The sequence below is a fragment of the Dermochelys coriacea genome, chromosome 12 (genome assembly GCF_009764565.3).
Source record: "Dermochelys coriacea isolate rDerCor1 chromosome 12, rDerCor1.pri.v4, whole genome shotgun sequence".
In the NCBI taxonomy this organism is placed as follows: domain Eukaryota; kingdom Metazoa; phylum Chordata; order Testudines; family Dermochelyidae; genus Dermochelys; species Dermochelys coriacea.
The window spans coordinates 43,104,367-43,119,413 of NC_050079.1; the positions used below are offsets into that span (position 1 = coordinate 43,104,367).

At 46.8% G+C, this 15,047-nt stretch overlaps 1 long non-coding RNA gene across 1 annotated transcript in view; it reads right to left on the reverse strand.

Moving 5' to 3' along the window:
* Nucleotides 1–7,564: 7,564 nt before the first annotated feature.
* The window catches only part of LOC119840975, a 26,476-nt gene continuing 18,993 nt past the window's right edge, over nt 7,565–15,047 (reverse strand). The window contains exon 5 of the long non-coding RNA XR_005288363.2: nt 7,565–10,300. This is a non-coding gene — a long non-coding RNA (uncharacterized LOC119840975). The remainder of the gene's footprint in view (nt 10,301–15,047) is intronic.

The window sequence follows — 15,047 nt, forward strand, 5'->3', positions numbered from 1 at the left end:
CATGAGCCCCTTAGGGACAGTGGTTCTGCTGCTAACAGAGCTGCATTTCCCTGGCTGATCAGTGCCGAAGCCACTGATCTGACCTGGAACGGGCTGGAACCCTGAGCAAGGGGCCATTTGAGTTACTGGGAAATTAAAAAGTCCTGTGAGTAAGTGGAGGAAACAGGCCTGGTTTTTACTCTGGGAGAAAATGTCTCTCTAAACACAGAGCTTTGTCTTGCCCTCCCCAACCTGCCCCAGCCTACAAAGGGTCTCCCGATAGCCAGGCTGAGTTCACCTGGGCCCCACACGTACGACACTCACACTCCTGTCAGCTGGAGGAGAGGGGCAGCACCCAGCCCCTGGTGCAGGCTGACTCCTGAAACCCTGGGGATATTCTTTCCTTTCTTGCCTCTTTGTTCGCCAGAGGATGGACGTGTGGGTGCAACTGCAGCTCCCTGACCCCTCTCCTGCGCAGAGCATCCCTGCGCGAGAGAGGGGGGGTTAGAGATTTGTGGCCTTTTCTTAATAATCAGACACAGATAAAAATGGTGTATTTTCATTAGGCCCTATTTTCAGAGTCCACTGAACAAAAAACACGATGCGGTTTTCCTGCTGGCCCTTGCTGCCCAGCCCTGCCTCTTACCCCTGTTGAGCTCAAATTAAAGAAAGGCGAAAATTGAAGCTGCTGTACACAAGGCGATTGCAACATGCATATTTGATTTTTATGATGGATCTAAATTGCTGAATAAGGCCCTGAAACAAAGGGAGACTGCGGCTTCCTGCCCATCACAGGCAGCCAGCAACTGCAGAACAAAAGCTTCAGCCATTAGGGGCTCAGCAGGGAGACCTGTTATATAAATGACTTTGTGTTCTCTGCCCCCTGCCACCCTACTGGTGCACTGGACAGAACTGGGGAGGAGGAGGAGGAGGATCCTAGGGAGTGATGGAGGGAGGAGGGAATGGTGTGTGCTCAGCTCCAATAGGCTGTGATTTCTCCCCACTCCTTATGCTAGCCCTGAGGAGAGCTGGTGCACAGCGCCATGGAAGAACAGAGGCTCTCCACCAGAACATGGTTTCGGTTATTTGCTGCTGTTTTCCTGTCCTGCAGCACGTGATGCATTAGGATGGTACCTCTCCTCTTCTGCAAATAAGAGGCTGTAGGGTTAGTACCCTCACCCTTTTGCCTGGCTCTTGCTGGCTGAGCCTGGCCCTGGTGTCTGTGGCAGGGCAGGAGAGGGTGCTGGCTTCAAGGTAGGGCAGAGTGGGAGCAGCAGCCATGGCTGTCAAAGGATTGTCTGACAGAGGCACCAGCAGGCAAGGAGCAGCTCCCCTTGCCAAGCTTGGCAGGGATCCCCTGCTCTCCCTCAGAGTCAGGCAGCCCCTGTGTGTTTTGTGCAAGGGGAGTGGGTGGCTGGGGCTACCTGGCAGCTGTATGACAGCTGGAGGCCAGGAGAGACACCACAGATACAGGGGTCTCTGCCTAGGACAGGACCCCCACACAAGAAGGATACGCATTCCTAACTGGGACATACCCTCAGCTGAGTCATATGGTACTGGCCATTGGGAGAATCCAGCAAAGAGAGCACAGGGCTGTTTCCTGTGTATGGCCCTATGCTCGCGGTCTACTGTGAAGCACTGAAATGAGCAAAGTCACTTACAGTGAGGTTGTCCCCCACATTCTGAGGCCGGCAAGATGCAGGAAAAGTATCTTGAACAGTAGTTCAGCGTTCAGCTGCAGAAAAAGGACTTAAACTCTTCCTTGTGGTGACGGCATTTCTCATTTTCAATTACAATTAGCCTGTTTCAGTCTCCCATCAACTGGCTTTCAGGGCAGCAGGTACCAGGGATTAACACCAGTGGAAATGAATGAGTGGACAGAGTCCACTGGAGAGGCCTTTGTCTTCCATCAGCTGAGAGCAGTCAGTCCAGGGGGGCGGACGGTGGCAACTCTGAGCAAACCTGGGAAGGAGCTGGGCTGAGAGGCCTTTGCCCCAGCCTGGGGCTGAGAGCACCTGGTGCCACGTGGATGGCGGGTGGGGAGAAGCAGGGCCAGTCAGGTGGCTGGCCCCAAGCTGTGATGCTGTGTGGTTGTGACACATCCTGATGTTGATTTGAAGCTGTATCCGCTGTGGTGTGGTGCTGCCGCATGATGGCGACATTGTCTCAGAATAGCCTCGTGTGGCCTGTTCCCGACGGGGTTTGAGGGGAAAGCGAACTGGTGAGGGGCAGCTTGGATGGCAGCCTGCATAGACAATGGGCAATGGATAAATATGGATCTCATGTCTGTGGAGAAACAGGCAGGGACAGTGCTCACAAATCTGCTGGCCAGAGTCTGCCATCACCTTCGCTTTACTATTTGTGCTGATTGGGACGAGTGTTACAAATAGATGGGTCCTGTCTCTCCATGAGTCTTGGCATAACCCTTCGGCCAATACCTGAATAAAGTCCGCTCTGCTCTCATGATTTGAAGAAATGATCATTTTGATGTACCTGTAATCTTAAAATCAAACGGGGAAGAGCTGGGCCTCCGGTCATAGCTCCTGGATGAACAATGCTCTGAAGGACTCAGCATGACTCACTGTTAATGGGCAGCAAGTGCTCGGGCTCACCCAAAAATGGCTCTGTCAGAGTATAGACCATGTTCCTGTGCTAGGCACGTGGCAGCATCTTCTTCAATATGCCTGCCTAGAAGAAGAGAACTGGAGAGGGTGGAATGCACAGAGCAGACGCCAGGTGTGTTGAGGCTGTGGAGAACAAAGGGAGAACAGAGCAGCAGCAAAGCTGTAGAGAGACTAGAAGACAAGATAAGGAGCTTGACCTTGATGTGGGAAGTGAGAGGGAGCCAGTGAAAGGAAACAAATGGGAAAGACATGGTCTGGGGAGCAGGCCAGGGAGGGGGATTTAGCAGAGTCACGTCTTGGATGGATCAGAGAGGAAGGGCCAGTAAACTGGGATTTGACCAGTAACTAACAGTTCCCTGTTCTCTCACCCCAGTTCCACCCCAGGTGCTCCCTTGTTTTCAAAAGAGGAAATATATAATTGCTTATGTATTGGATTGACTTAGGGTAGCTCTGCCTGAAAAGGGGAACACACGTTTCCTTTCCCAGTGGTATGTTAATCGTGGTGCAGATCACCTGGCAATGGCATGTCTGTGAAGACGTGCAGCACTACCCACCAATATCTGCATGACTAGTGAGGCTGGAATGATGGTGCGTGGATATTGTTAAAAATATTCAGAACATACCTGACCAGCTACAGTTCAATGCAGCTGGATACTCCGAGCATCAGAGTTAGACCTCAAGCCAGCAGGAGAGAGAATGAGAAAACAGTGAATGGAAATGTGCTGGCATTTATATACGTGTTTTGCATACGTGTTGTAACCTCTCATTTGAAGGATTAATGAGTTCTGGACTATGTGCACATGAGCTGCTGACCTTTAGTCCATGTGAATGGTTGGTTAGGTGTGTCTGTGGTGAAAAGGTTGATGTTCTGGACTCCACAATTTGCCCCAAGAGTGGGGTAGTCTGCGTTTCAGTGCGGAAGGGGAATAGTGGTAATGGAGGTGTGATGCTGAGCTCAGGAGTAGGCTGTTTTGATCTTAGCTCATTGGAAACTTCTTTCAGTGTTTCATACAAGTAAAGCATTTGTTAAGGAAACTCCAAGCAGTAGTTCTGCGATTCCTCAGTCTGTCACAAGCATAGAATCTGGTTAGGATGACTTTGGATTGGGTAAAGGATTTCCCGCTGCTTCCTAGAAGATGCCCTAACTCCAAATGCTGAGTTTCCAAAGGAAATGCTGGAATGGCTGTGCTTACAGCAGCAGAGGGAGGAGTGAGGTTTCATCACCCAGCAGAATGTGGAGGAACAACAATATAAGGAGTTGGTGGGGAGATAAAACTAGAGGTACACTTGGCAAATAAGCATGAAGGAGAAGTGCTCCCTGTGTAAAGAGGATGGTGCTGTTGTCAGTCAGAGCACTGCATGATGCAGCTTAGGTCTGGCATGGTGATAGGTGTTATCAAAAGCCCTAAGACAGAGAGAGATGATTGATCTGATCGTGGCAAAGAAGCTGTTTATAGTTACAGCTGAGCTGTATAGCAACAGCAATAGTTAAGTTTGCCGTAGTGTTTCTATTCTAAAGGGTTTCTTTCAGGCTGAATTGATCCAGTTCTGGTCCCTGCCTGATGGCAAGTTCTTTTGGAAAATTTAAGCAAAACCAGTTCAGTCATTTCTGAGCATGAGGAGGAGGAAAAGGAAGCTCTTTGTTATGAAGAGGGCATTTGCATTTGTTAGAGCACTTTAGCACCTTGGTGGGAGAAAAGGTCCCTCAGCCAGATGCCTGCCTTTGGCTGTTCTGATGCAAACCTATTTTGAGTTGCCTGAGTGATATGCATTTAAAACCCATATTGCCCCTGCTTTGCCTCTGGCCCTGCGCAGACTAGGGTAAGGTAAATGTGTATTTAAACTCTGCTAGCTAGCTCCTTCTGACACCGTTTAAAACACTCGGGCAGACAAGGACACTTCCACTTGTGCTATGCAGGTGAGGTAAAGACTGACTTATGAGGAGAGGCTGAGGGAGCTGGGATTGTTTAGTCTGCAGAAGAGAAGAATGAGGGGGGATTTGATAGCTGCTTTCAACTACCTGAAAGGGGGTTTCAAAGAGGATGGCTCTAGACTGTTCTCAATGGTAGCAGATGACAGAACGAGGAGTAATGGTCTCAAGTTGCAATGGGGGAGGTTTAGATTGGATATTAGGAAAAACTTTTTCACTAAGAGGGTGGTGAAACACTGGAATGCGTTACCTAGGGAGGTGGTAGAATCTCCTTCCTTAGAGGTTTTTAAGGTCAGGCTTGACAAAGCCCTGGCTGGGATGATTTAACTGGGACTTGGTCCTGCTTTGAGCAGGGGGTTGGACTAGATGACCTTCTGGGGTCCCTTCCAACCCTGATATTCTATGATTCTATGACTGATAGCTTGAGAGAGGCGGCTTCAGCACAACCACTACACACTAGCTAAGACTTGAAAAATACAAACCCTGATGGTTTTTCTACCAACATTTCCCTATGCTCAGTGGGTTCTGTTCAGGCCGGCTGTCTCACTTGAGCGGGATATTCTCTCTCTCAAGATGTGACAGGATCCCAGGGTGCAACCTGGACTGTGGGACTGCTGAGTCCTCTGTCACGCCAACTTGGGGTCCCTCTCAACCTGTGATGTTGAGTAAAGCCACAAACCACTGGCAGGTCCCGCACTGACACAGACATCCACAGGCGGGGACACACTTAATGCTCCCCCAGCCACCAATAAACCAACAATAGAGAGGCTCCAGCCAATTCTGCCCAGCTCCTCAGCCTAAGACCCCAAACCTGTACCGTCTTGCCCTGTCAGAAGTCTGGCCAGTGTAAGCTCGTTACCAAGTCCGCCCCTCCCTCGATGTGGCAAGGACACACACCAGCCTTTGTAACCTGAGCTGAGATTTCCCCAAGCACTTCAACCTAAACACACTGTTTTACGTACAATATAAAACTGATTTATTAACTACAGACAGAGAGATTTTAAGTGATTATAAGTAGTGAGCTGGTGACATGGGGGTCTGCCCCCATTGGTCAAGCAGTCTCAATTGTCTGTGTGCTCTCTCTGAGAAGTCTTCTGTTGGGAGAGTGGATTCCCTTTAGTGGGCCATCAGCATGGCTGGCTACTCCATTGTTGTACCTGAAAGGCTGGTTGTGGGTGTTCAATAGATTAAGGCTTTTAAAATGATACCTCCCAAGGCATACTTTGTGCCAAACATATAATAATTGTATGACAGTTGGGAATCTGTGGAGCCAGGGTGCTGCTTTGGGGCACGGAGTGCCACAGGAGTTGCACAGAAAGAGGCAGATAATCCTCCTATCAGGGAGGCTGGGTTTGGCTGGACCCCTTTCCTTGTTGCATAAGCTCTTCTGGTGGGGCCTGCGCCCCTCTGAGGTCACCTCGAGTGCAGACATTCTAGTGCTCTCTAGCAAATAGCTCCACTTTATGGATCTCAGGGTTTTTTTAAAGAAAAATGACACAAACACAGAAAATCTCAGACTGAAATTTCTGCCCAGAGAACACTCTAGCTGCAAAGTGAAGCACAAAGTGAGTTCAGGAAATGCTCCTTTGGCAAGTGTTACGCTGGTCTGAGAGTGTAACACAATCTTACCTCTGCCTCTTATGCACATGCAATACAGTTAGATCTCTCCCTGTTCTTTGCAAAGGATCCCTGCCTCATTCACAGTGCAGTGAATGAGCTGGGTTCTGTAAACCCGTGCCTTCAGCGGCCAAATTCTGGGTGCAGTTACCACATTATAAATCCACTGAACCCAATGGATTGTGAATTCACAGCAATGGATGTGCAAGTGGGTTGGGCGCTCAGTGCAATTGGTGCAGTGGATGTGGCAATGATGGGCAGTCGCCAACTTGAGCCTGGGGACCTTGGAACTTGTCCCTTTCGTAGAACAAAAATTTTAGTTTTGACATCCCTGTGTGATGGCAGCTTGGTGCTTGGGTGTATCATCATGGGCTACAGAGGTGAACCTCTGCTGGAGCAGAGCAAATAGCCAGAGGGGTGAGACGGCCTCTCTGCTTCTTGGCGACATTCCCTCTTGGTTCATCTGTTTGGAGGGCAAAGGGGGCTGCTCAGCAATTCACAGGACACTGCTCCAGGGAGTTGCACAGGGGGCCACTCATCATTAATGACACCTGAAGGCCTTGTTCCTCCTCTGTTGTTTTTTAGAGGATGGGATCAAGGGATAACTCATCCTCCCCAGACATCACTGTTCAAACCATTGGGCAGGAGGAGGGTGAATGTCAGAGGTGACATGCTGTGTTCCATTTACCAGCTGGTCGTCAGTTCCATGGACAGAGGCATAAGAAATGTGATCATTCCTCCAGGATGCACATTCACAGCATGGAGGAGATTCCCCTCAGGCACCCCATAATACCCATTTCCTCTCCATTCAGGCTCCTGCAGAATGGAAGGGGTTTTGTTTCCACGCTTTACTTGTGGAGGTGTGAGGTTCTGATGCAATGATCCCACCTCATTGAGGCTGGTGCATGATGTTTGAATAAGTTTCCACTGTGCAAAGTGTAGTTTGATAAGAGACACAGGATGGAACAACACTGGCCAAAAGAGAAACCTAAACCAGCAGCGGGAAATTGAGCAGCATAGCTGGGCGTGGCACTAAAACAAAAACTGGTGGGGGATGCACTGTAAATAGTGTTCTAGAGGGTGGTGGCTGTGTTTGCTAGTTTTAATTTCCCTGAATTTTGTGCCTGCCTGCCTGTCCCCACAATGCCACTCCCCAGCACCAAGTTTTGTTGTTTTCCCCCCTGCTAAGTAGCTAAACTGAGATGCTGTGTGTAAGAAATGGAAAGTGACAAGATATGACCGAAGCATTGGAAATCAATCCTAACTAAATGTGCTTCTTAACTATAAGTGAACAGTTGAAAACAATCCTCTTTTATAGCCATGGAGATAAATACTCTGTTTTTATTAGGAAAAAATTGCTTTGGACTGAATAAAGTCGTTTGATTAACAAGTCAGAGTAGATGGTTTATTGATGTTTCAGAAAGGAGTTTACAAGGTCTAGTGAAAAAAGACACCCAGCTCTGAATTAACAAATTACCCTAGTATATGGGACATTGACAGTTCACTGCGAATAGATTTATGGGCTACTGCCGGGCGTCTCATCCCCATTTGGTTTATTGTGATAAAATATTGAGGCCTGGGTAACCTACAGCTGTACCGCAATATACCATATCGACCCCTGACCCTTAAGACCCAACAGCAAACCTATGTATTAGATTCTTAATTTGTCTTAATCTAACAGGATCAGTTGTAGTCATTTCCAAGATGGGGGGGATTGGGGAGGGGGAGAGAGTGTGTTTTTTTTTTTTTGCAGGTGAAGGTGGATCACTTAGTCTAATGCACTGGACATACAGTTAGACTACTGGGGCCCTAAGAGATCACAGCAAGAGTAGTGCAGGAGCATCAGTGAGCTGTGAAGCACAGTCCTACACTGATAAATGAGATAATTCCCATATCCCATAGGTTATACATGTAGAAAATTTACCATGAAAGCTAAGGACATTCTAGAGGTGTCCTTGGAATCCAAGGCAGACTGGAAATGCTGTGACTAAAACAATCCATGCAGTAGCCCGTTACTTATTTTGATACTAAATTCAATTATTTTGCACATTTCCCATACCTTTAGTTTTTCAAAATGCCACAGCTTTCTGTACTGACGGTCCAGAATTGCTTCTTGGAGGCAGCTGGTTTGGGGCATTCAGGCATTTTGGTGCGGAATAAATGTATTAGTTGGATGTTTCTTTAAAACTGTAGCAGTGAAATAGCTAACAATCTAGACATTTACATTGGCATCTTTAGGTTTCAGAGTTAACAACCCAGGTGAGATGAATATGTGCCTCTCAGAGCTATTGTTTTGTACTGGCTGCAGCTTGAGGCAGCCATCGCTGTATAGACTTACACTCGACTCACTGTTTCAAATTAGTCTTTGCAATTGTGAGGGCTTGTTACATAATTTTTCTAAAATGAAAACTCAGGTTTTGAAGCATAGTTCTTGTAGCCAGGAAATACCTGCAGCCCTGTCTGCAGTCACTCTGTATGGGTTGTTGTTCTGAGAACCAAGCATAGGTGAAGAGCTGATTCCTGACAATGTACTATTGTTTTTAAAATTGGTTTTTGAAATAAAGTCAGGGCAATGTGCATCAAAAGACTGGAGCTGTGAGCCCTCCCAGAACCCATGAGCCCGAACACTGCATGGGGAGACGTATCCCTCCCTTTACTCGTTCCTTCTGGAGTGCTTGATAATGTTTATTGTACATGGTCACTGAATGACCATACAGAAGGTATCTCTTATACTAATTTTCATTATTATACTTAGCATGACAGAACATGTTGGAGTAATGAATTGGACTTATGTGATATATAGTTTATAAACCGCTGTGGTCAATAGGCAGAAATAATTCCCTTTTCCCCAGGGAGTTTTTGGAAGAAACCCCCTGTCTATAAGAAGGGGGAACTCAAAGCTAATCCAGCTTGCTGTCCCTGGAAGAATTGTACCTGCCTGAACTATGGCATTCCTGCTGGATTGGACATCCCTGTGCATGTAGCTTTGAACTGTTGCTGAAGCGGTCTATCTTAGGTACTTACATGGACCCCAGTACCGCAGAATCTGAATGCCTCCCCACTTTCAGTGTATTTATCCTCCCAACACCCCTGTGAGGTCAGGCAGTGCTATTTTCCCCTCGTACAGCTGAGGAACTCAGACACAGAAAGAACATGTGACTTGAGCAGGGTCACACACGACTTTTGTGGCAGAGCAGGACCTGAGCCTAGGGCTTCCACAGCCCAGGCTAGTGCTCTAACCCCAGACTCTCCTGCTTTTCTCTCTGTTATGTTCTCCATGACCCTCTGGAAGCTGCAGAGACTCCTAAGGAGCTCTGTAATCACAGCCTGTGAGTTCTGTGGGTTTTATTTTCGCTAGAATTCAGTTTCTGTGAAGACGAGCAATGGCACAGGCTGTAGCAAGGTATAGTGAGCAGCAGGTTTCTCTGCTGATGCCTCTCAGTCCTGACTTGCATCACACCAGTTAATCCAGAACAGTGCCATGCCCCAGCTTTGTAAAACCCTCAGTTCTGACTGTGCCCCCTGTTCAGCTCAGTCTATGCACTCTACAGTCACTTGCAAATCCCTGTGCTATTCTTTCACTGAGCTGTTCCCCTGCCTGGATCACTGCACCTTGGCCCTGACCTGCCACACATTGCTATTCCAGTCCTGTACCTTTCACTGGCAGCAACTGCTGCTTTTGCCAGCTTGGAGTATTTTGCACAGAGATTTGACCTTTGTTCAATAACTTTATTGAGGGGGGCAGGATGTCATGTTTTTCCATCTTATTTCATTCATGTTGCTCCCTGACACATACAAGCCAATAAGAAACCATCATGTCTGGCTGGAAAAGGGTCTGAAAAGAAGGGGAAGAAGCAATATCTGATGAGGTTTCCTAGTAAAGGGGGTGGGGAACAGGCTGGAGAATGAACTGGGTATGGAAATGCTGTGGAGTATGTGTTAATTTGCACCCATTCACAGAGCTGCTAAACAATATCTGCATGCATCTGAAGATGACATAGTGATGAATGGGACACAAATGCATCTTTTATTGCCTCCACAGCGCACGAGTGCACTCTCTCTCTTTTTTAAGGGACTGGCGGACAGCTGGCTGAAGGAATTCATATGATTTGTTCAGCAGCCATTTTTCCTTTCTCTCTTGTAATAGGATCTGCAGAAATAATTTAAAGACATGAAAGGTAATTTAGTATCTTCTTTTCCTCTCCCCCCACACTTCCTACGAGTTCACCAGGTACCCTCCAGATGAATTAATCCTACTGTAAAATATTATTTCTGGGGTTTATTCATCTCATTTATTAACTGTCTGCAGTTTCATTTACAGGGTTTAGATTAACTCAGAGAGAAGTTACTATATGGAGTTTCTGCTCACTCACTGGCTTTAATTTTCTGTTTATCTTCTCTTTTTTATTCATAAACTAAGTTTCATGAGACTAGCTAATATTTTGCAGAATCACAAAGCTATATCCTGTCATTTCTAGTACCTAGTAACTGTCTGATACCTAACAGGAATTAATGGCAAATTTTCCTGTATACGCTATCCCTCACCATAAAGTGAAAGGGAAATGAAAGGATTTCACATCTGTAATTGAAGCTACAAGCTTTAATCTGAACCAAACGACAGGCCAGTTCCTTGGCTAGTGTAAGTGGGCAGTGAACACTGGAGCAATACTGGTTTACATCAGTGGCAGAACTAGCCTAAGCACCCCACACACCCCAGTGGAGAACTCTGGGTTTCCTCTGCTGCTCCTTTCCCCACAGCAGGAGACAATCTGGTCCCATCTCTCTCTCTCCAGGTCCCTCTGGAGCACTTTTCTACCTATGCTGCTGTTAGTGACATCACCTACTTTAGTGTCCTCTTCTTATTTAACTAACAGGCTTTTTACCCTCCTTCCAGATCATTAGCGCAGATATTAAATAAGCCGAAGCCTCTCACTGATGCTTGCATTCACCCCCCAAGCAGACACATGGCTCTGTATTGTGACTCCTTGTGAACACATGTTCAAGCAAATCTGAATTTGCTTTTCAAGTAAGGCAACTTGTGAGACAAGTGGACTCAGCTGCGTTATGGGGTTGAGATTCATTTTGTCACACTAGCATAGAACATCCTTCCTGAATGGAGCCAGGAGGACACTGCCTTCCCCCTCAATACCTACATCCATTGTTGACAACTCTTGCGACTTCATCATCAGTTTCACAATATTCAATGTTTTACTTAAAATCCTAGGCCACGACATCAAGTGACTACGCAGAATCTCAGCCATCTTTTAAAAATAAAACATTTCCTCCTGGTTGTGGAGAAAAGCTTAAGAATGCGATCCATAAAGGTTCCAAAGCCAGAAGGCAAATAAACAGAACTCCAAATGTGGTGTTTTTAAAACAGCATGAGTTTAAAGCCAATCTCTCAATTTTTTTAGGCCTAACTTGTGATTTTTTTTTTTAAAAGACTGGTGTTGGCAATGCTGTCCTTTTGGTGTAATGTTTAATAAAATCAACCGAGTGGTGATGGCCAGGCTGAGAAGTGACTGAAGGAGCAGATATTAATTTTTCATAATTAAAACAAAACTAAAGGAGTACTTGTGGCACCTTAGAGACTAACAAATTTATTAGAGCATAAGCTTTCGTGAGCTACAGCATCCGATGAAGTGAGCTGTAGCTCACGAAAGCTTATGCTCTAATAAATTTGTTAGTCTCTAAGGTGCCACAAGTACTCCTTTTCTTTTTGCGAATACAGACTAACACGGCTGCTACTCTGAAACCTAAAACAAAACTGTTTCACATTATTCAGAACCATCCATTTGTCCCCATTATCACCTGTATAGAAACATTCTTATTTCTGTTCCCTGGTCCTTCCTCCTCCTAACTCCTCTCCATTTCATAGATTCATAGTGTTCATGGTCAGAAGAGACCATTAGATCAACTAGCCCTATAAATCTCTGTAAACATGCATCATCTTCTTCATCTTCTTCATGTTGGACATGATACCACCATTACAGTCATCTTGTTCTCAACTGGTGCCAGACTGCAACGTGGCAAACCATCCCTGTAAAACATCTCTAGCCTCAACATGCAGAAGAAAAACAGGTTGGAATTGTAGACTGTCACTTTTATTTGTAAAGGGGTTTCTGGCCCTGCTTGCAGGCTAGGGGGCTGTGTAGGAAAGACAGTGATCAAAGTCATTCAGACAACAGCCTAGAGCGGGGTGGGCAAACTTTTTGGCCCGAGGGCCACATATGGGTATAGAATTTGTATGGCGGGCCATGAATGCTCCGGAAATTGGGGGTTGGGTTTCGGGGGGGAAGGGGAAGGCTCTGGGGTGGGGCTGAGCAGTTGGGGGTGCAGGAGGGTTCCGGGCTGGGACCGAGGGATTCGGAGGGCAGGAGGGGGATCAGGGCTGGGGCACGGGGTTGGGGCACAGGAGGGGGTCGGGGGCAGGCTCCAGATGGCGCTTACCTCAAGCAGCTCCCAGAAATGCGGCATGTCCCCTCTCTGGCTCCTATGCGGAGGCGCGGCCAGGGGGCTCTGCATGCTGCGCTGCATGCAGGTTCTGCCCCTGTAGCTCCCATTGGCTGCAGTTCCTGGCCAATAGGAGCTCCGAGGGTGACACTTGGGATGGGGGCAGCATGCAGAGCCCCCTGGCTGCCCCTACGCATAGGAGCGAGATTGGGGACGTGCCGCTGCTTCCAGGAGCCATGTGGAGTGGGGCAATACCCTGACCGCACTCCCCAGCTGGAGCAGGGCAAGTCCCAGACCCCGCTTAGTGGGAGCCTGAGGGCCAGACTAAAACATCTGGAGGGCCGGATGTGGCCCCTGGGCCATAATTTGCCCACCTCTGGCCTAGAGTAAGGTGGGGAGAGCTGTGCCTCTCTGTTTTAGGGAGCAGCCTGCTTTATGTGTGTCTGTGTTTGGGTTCTTGTGTGTTATCATTCTGAATGCTAAGAAATAAAGTAGAATGTGTTCTTAAATGCCATCTAGCTGACTTTAAACCAATGGGATTATGAAATATTAGGTTTTTCATTTGTAAATAAGGGGTGGAACAGATGGTGAAGTGATATGTCACGCTGCCAGGTAAACAAGAAGGGAAATCACCAGTTCTGTAATGTTCTTTCTGCTTCTGGACAGTCTCAGAGTAGAGAGCTCAGTGCGCTATAATTCGCTGGCGTCAGAGTGCACTGGAGGAGGTGTTTGTGGTAAGGAAGGAATGAGTGATAACAGTGAATGCTCAGTAATAGCATTTCATACTGGCTCTGTCATGGGAGGCTGATGATAAATTTGTAGATCACCTAGCCTCCCTGAAACACTCTGAAAAAATTTCAAAGGCCAGGGACCTGGCTGCCTTAGAATCTGTCTTCCCCAGGGAACTGTCACAAAGGTGGCTGTGACTTGCAAGGGGCTCTTCTGTTGATCCTGGGCTGCTCTGCTGCAAACTTGGGAGCAGAGCACTGAGAGGGGAGGCCCCGTCTCTGGAATGCCAATCTGGAGGTCTCAAGGTGTTGCCAGGCTCACTTATTTAGTCAGCAGTTTGTCTGGGTATTGGCTGTGCTGGACAGTGGGATTTGTCTGTGAACCAGGAACTAGGCTGGTTTGTTTGATGTGTAGCGCGGGTAACCTCAGGGTGGGTTTTTAAAGTTTGGGGCGCAGAACATAATGTGAGGGATGGCAAGTAAATAATTAAGTGAAGCCCCAGTGTCTTGTGCAGAAGATTGTGTGGAAGATTTTGGGAAACTTTTTCACATCTGAGTGTGTCAAACTGCCAAAGTGCAGGCAGCCTGAACCAAGGAGTCACTCAGAGGAGCCAAGTCTAGGCCTGGGCTTGGCTTCAGCTGGGAGCAGGGCAGAGCAAACTATTACTCACAGCCTTGTGTGAAACACCACCTTGTTTCAGATTAGATTGTAAGCATCCCAGTGGAGAGAGTACAAAATATATTGGAAGGACAGAAAAGGTCGTGCTGGTGTGGCACTATATGTGAAAGAAAGCATAGAATCAAATGAAGTAAAAATCTTAAATGAACCAAATTGTACCATAGAATCTCTATGGATAATAATTCCAAGCTCTAATAATAAGAGTATAGCAGTAAAGCTATATTACCAACCACCTGACCAGGATGGTGATAGTGATTGTGAAATACTCAGAGAGATTGAAGAGACTATTAAAATAAACTCAATAATAATGGGGGATTTCAACTATCCCCATATTGACTGGGTTCGTCACCTCAGGATGGGATGCAGAGATAAAGTTTGACACCTTAAATGCCTGCTTCTTGGAGCGGCTAGTCCTGGAAGTCAGAAGAGGAGAGGCAATTCTTGATTTAGGCCTTAGTGGAGCACAGGATCAGGTCTAAGAGGTGAATATATCTGGACCGCTTGGTAATAGTGACTGTAATATAATTAAATTTAACATCCCTGTGGCGGGGAAAAACACCACCGCAGCCCAATACTGTAGCATTTAATTTCAGAAAGGAGAACTACACAAAAATGAGGTGGTTAGTTAAACAGAAATTAAAAGGTACAGCACCAAAAGTGAAATCCCTACAGGCTGCATGGAAACTTTTTAAAGACACCATAATAGAGGCTTAACTTAAATGTATACTGCAAATTAAAAAACATAGTAAGAGAACCAAAAAGTGCCACCATGGCTAAACAACAAAGTAAAAGAAGCAGTGAGAGGCAAAAAGGCATCCTTTAAAAAGTGGGAGTCAAATCCTTGTGAGGAAAATAGAAAGGAGCATAAACTCTGGCAAATGAAGTGTAAAAATATAATTAGGAAGGCCAAAAAAAGAATTTGAAGAACAGCTGGCCAAAGACTCAAAAAGTAATAGCAAAAGAATGTTTAGGTATATCAGAAGCACGAAGCCTGCTAAACAACCAGTGGGGCCACTGGACAATCGAGGTGCTAAAGG